Genomic DNA, 5,297 nt, shown 5'->3' with positions numbered 1-5,297 from the left:
CCTCTCCTGGGGCCACACACACACACACACACACACACTCAAAAGAGAACAGGAAGCAGTGGAAGTCCACTTCCTGTCCGAGAGGAAACTCCACCAGGGACTGATAAGGCCCATTCTCTCTCTGCACCGATAACAGACTCAAAATTAACCTGTAATTAAACCTTGTTTTATGTGATTTACACTTTAAAATATTTTTTTTTACTAGATTGAGCATAGCGTTAGTTCAGACAGGACATGGTGTCAAACTCAGCTCATCCCAGCTACACCAGCTGATCTCAAACAGATCACATGATTCCTTTCTATGCAACCAGTTGGTAAATCTCATTCAGGGCACCCTATTTAAACTGCTCTGGCCTGCCTACTGTTGCTGCTTCCTCTGCAAGCCGCTTTGCAACCTGCCTCCACCCCAGCTCCTCCTTTTTATGCTGTGTCTGACTTATCAATGTCCTTTCTGTCATTGATGCTGCTCTCTCTGCCTTAGGCTTTCCATGTAGGCGCATGGAAGGGCAGGGAGGTATGCTTTCTCTGCCTCAGGCTTTCCTCCTTTCCTCGTTTTACAGATGATGTGGTTCTGTTGGCCTCATCACACCGTGACCTCCAGCATGCACTGGGGCAGTTTGCAGGCGAGTGTGAAGCAGTTGGGATGACAGTCAGCACCTCCAAATCTGAGGCCATGGTTCTCTGCTGGAAACCGAAGTATCTCAGGGTCTTGTTCACGAGTGAGAGGAGAATGGAGCGTGAGATGGATCGGCGGTTTAGTGCAGCATTTGCAGTGATGCAGGCACTGTGTCAGACTGTCGTGGTGAAGAGGGAGCTGAGCCAGAAGGCAAAGCTTTTGATTTACTGGTCCATCTACGTCCCATCCCTCACCTATGGTCATGAGATGCGGGTAGTGACCAAAAGAATGAGATCACGGATACAAGCGGCTGAAATGAGTTTCCTCCCAAGGGTGGCTGGGCACTGGAGGAATTACATAGCTCGTCTGGCCTGGGATTGCCTCGGGAACCTTCAGGAGAAGCTGGAAAACATTGCTGGGGAGAGGGATGTCTGGAGTACTGTGCTTAGCGTGCTGCCCCCGCGACCTGGCTTTGGATAAATGGTTGAAAATAGATCATTACAATTCACCCAAAGAACAAAGCAGGCATGCCTTATTGCATGATCCAGATCTTCTTAAAACTGCCATTTTCAGTTTGTAGGTTGTTAGCTCTTGGATTGTTGTAGGTAGGGATTGGGATTTGGAAAACAGTAACATCAGATAGAAGGAGGGAGGGAGAATGGTGGCCGAAACCAGCGGCCTAAAGGCAGGCTTATAGCCACAGTCTACAGTCAGTGAGTAAGACTAAGCACTGATTAAATAGAAGAAATTCAGGTTCAAATTGAGAGGAGAATCTAGAGATTAAGACAGACAATAATTTTCCTGAATTTATTATCTTGCCAGCCTTTAGGGCAGATGTAGAATTTAATTACACAAAGTGCAAAACTGCTGCTGCGCAACTCTCTGAGCTGCAAATGTCATGCCTCAGTAGCTGTCACCCTCTGTGATTCAAAGATGATTTAGTCTGTAGAGCTCAACATTTAGGAGTAAATATTTAGGGTATGTAGGAAGTCTTCAGTTGCAGTAAGAAGGTTTGACCACAGGGAGGCAGCGCTGTGACAAAGACTAACTGGAGGAGGATGAGGAGGAGAGGAAGGAAAGACATATTTCGTCTCAGCAGGACACTGGTGGCGGCAGAAGAGACGACATCAAACCTGTGACCTTTTACACACACACACACACACACACATACACACACACAGACACACAGTAAGCGTCTTACGATCACATGCACACAGACAGAGTAAATACTACTTGAACATGAACATGTACACACATACACCCCACACACACACACACACACACACACACACACACACCTATTGTCATGGTGACCGAAGGGCTAACGGCTTAACGATCGTCCAGTTACCTAGGCAACGGAAGACAAAGACAGGGCATTTATCTTTTGAGTGTTTTTTTTCTTGTCCTGCTCTCGGCCTGTCTGTCTCCCTCGGTCTGTCTGTCTGTCTGTCTCTCTAAGCCCTGAGAGACTTGACCGGAGGCTTAACTGTGTCGAAATGAACAGAGGACGAATCAAAAGTTAAGCACCGCACTCAGATTTTCCACTGACCCTACGTGACAGACGAACACTAAAACATGTCGTTTTTTATTTTATCCTCAAGAAAAACATGTAACTTAATCTCTGGATCCCAAAACTGAAAACAACTTTAGGTTATTAACACTGAACTGAAATGCAGTTTCACTTTCTGCAGCTGTTGTGCATGTTGTTAATTTCTTTAAGATGGGATAAGACCAGTTTAGACATGATTGTTTAAAGGGTGTCTAAAGGCCAAAACACACCGCCACCAAATGGCGTGCATCAAAACAGTTTCTATGTACAGTCCCTACACTGGCGGCAGCTACGTGCGCTCTCATGTTAATGGTCGCACTGCCCCACAACACTTCACGCCACTGTCCTATATCCAGCCTCACTACCATGAAGAAATGAATTTGTCTCCCACTCCCTCACTGCTTGTGCATCGTGGCTCCTGTTGCAGCTCTTCTTCTCTGCTCACCTCTTGCTGCTGCTGTCTCTCGTGTATGTCAAAGGATGGATGAGGAGAGACTGGGTGAGGTCGTAAAACAGAGAGAAAAATAGAAATATAGCTACATGACCCACAATCCTGTCACTATTTATACCAGTTTATACAGTGCAAAGAAGCACAATTTCCCCTTGAGGATCAGTTAAGTATTTCTGATTCTGATTCTTATTGTAAAGAGGGTAAAACTAAGAACCGCAGCTCTGGAGATTGACTCTTCAGGTGATAAGTTAAATTTAATTAGTTGATGTCAACATGTTATTTTAAGCCAAAGCCGAGGTGGAAGACGTCCTCGGATATTTTACTTCAGTAAAAATAGCAATCACTAATGCTGATGCGCCGGAGTGCAACAAGAGCGACGCTGTGGCAGCAGTGTGTTTTTGTTTTTAGCTACAGCCAAGAGCCTCGGAGGGTGTTTCCCATGGCAACAGTTGACTGACATCTAAGATCCAAACATCAGCCTCCATGGTTGAGAAATGAAGCCAAATTGGAAGTGCCAAAAACTGCAGTTCCTTTAATGGCCACTTGAGGCTGGCTCCAGAAGCCAGTCAATCTCCATAGATCCCCATATTACGATGTCCAATTTAACAGCAGAAATAAACATGTTTACAGCCTGGTACAAAAAATGGTTTTGGCCTCTATAGCTAATTTCAACATTCATGACAATTGCATGGGGGATGAATTTTTATATTACTCTGTCATTTACATTTTATTAAAGATTAAAGTTACGCACAATTAAGGGGAGATCACAGATCCACTCCTCGGTCCTCCACAGCTCCACCCTCTCACCCAAGTAAGGTGACTTCTGGCTCTAAAAAACAAGATGGTGACGGCTGAAATGCCGAACCTTGGGTTTCAAAACAGGAGTCCACAAACCAATAGCTGACCTCATGGTAGCTTCGTCCATTATTTTCACAGTCTATGCTGAGAGCCAGTGTTGCTGGGAAACACACTGTCAAATTTTGTGGTGCACTCCTAACTGGAGAACATCAGAATGTACAGACTACTACTGTTGTTTGTTTTCAACAAGTCAAGTTTATTTCTCAGTAGTCTCGCCACCAGACAATCAGAGATCTCCGCCTTCTGATAGTCTGGGGACACTCCTTTCTAAAGTGTGTTTAACACACTGGTGAAAACGGCCGGCAACAAAGCAACGCCTCTTGCATTTTTGAAAAGGACACGCCCTCCCGGAAATGTGCGCTCCCCCTTTTCTCGTCCGCAAGGAAACAAACACACAGAGAGCTTGAAAATGGATGCCGAGAGATTTAACTCTGTTTTATCAAACGTGTGCTCAGTCCACAAGATTGTGGAAACAAAGGACTTACAGCGACTTGAGCCATTTTGTACCGCTACACATGTTTCTAGTGGGACTATGTTTACGAGCACAAGAGTTCAGCGAGCCACCAAAGGACCGCCCTGCGGATTTACTATTGGTTCTGCAACGTAGGGAGTTTTTTTAAACTCTGAAATTGTATCCGCCCATCTAAACACAAAATCAGGGAGAAAGACGTCACATCAGTCTTTAGTTAAGCAAAGCGTCTAAAGGCTGACTTGTGAGTCTAATTTCTCAATTAAGTAATATAGTATTTAAATAACTGCTGAGTTATTGGATATGTGCAGGGCACCCTGGGTGTGTTGGTTGTTGACGTTCTGGGACGCCGTGTCAAGTTCAGCCTGTTACAAGTTTTGTCTGTTTTCAAAATACACTTTTGTTTTCACAGGAAATTTACAGTTTGCATACAGTCTCTTTCAAAATACAGGCACCACGTCAGTACAACACTGTGAATTGACCTTTTTTCCTTCAATAACAAATGTACGTGGTTACGTTTTGCCAACACACACATGGTTGGGTTCAGGAAAAAAGAATAGTGTTTGGCTGTATAATCTTACAGGAAGCAAACACCAGCCTTCTGGGGGAAGTCGGTGGTTGTTGGATCCATCCACCACCTCCCGCACCCACCTTACTGGGGCTTCTGCCACCTTAATGTTCATTGTTGTCCCACCACGTTTCCCTCAGACACTGCCAGTCGCCTATCATGCCAATGTGAAAGGACAGCTTTTTTCGTCGGTGTCTGACGTCAGAAGTTCCTGCCCTAGCGCCAGATTTGACCAACTTTGGAGTGAGATTGGGTTGTATCGGTCGCTCCTCTACACTCAGTCCTGTGTTCGTTCTGCATCATAGAAAGAAGGAGATCTAAACAATGTTCAGGCAGCAGCCATCTAAAAAGTTAAGTCCTATGTAATTAGCAAGCCGCCAAGACAGCGCTAACCTCTGAGGGAATGTCGGGATGTAGTTCAGCAGATAGCCAAGCAGATTCTTCCAGAACACACGAAGCTGAAACTCTCTGTGTTTCTATTTGAAGGTGGAAGAAAAGAAGTGTTGGGCTCGTTATTCTAAAAATGTAATACATTACACATTACTCGTTAGTCCTTTCAAAAGTAATGATATTACTTTACTTATTGTTCCCTGCCAACAGTAATTTGTTACACTACTCGTTATATTATTTTTTCGTTACACCCCATAAAACTGGTGACTCGTAATTGCTGGTATGATTTTTTATTTTTTTACCTAGAGGTCTTCCGTTGCCTGGAACTGGGATTCTCCCACGCCTCTGCCTGACAGACGGTGAGCCACTTGTGGAGCAGCATTTCATCCACCACAC

Source organism: Epinephelus lanceolatus, chromosome 8 (assembly GCF_041903045.1).
Source record: "Epinephelus lanceolatus isolate andai-2023 chromosome 8, ASM4190304v1, whole genome shotgun sequence".
Taxonomy (NCBI): domain Eukaryota; kingdom Metazoa; phylum Chordata; class Actinopteri; order Perciformes; family Serranidae; genus Epinephelus; species Epinephelus lanceolatus.
This window is presented reverse-complemented; position numbering follows the sequence as displayed.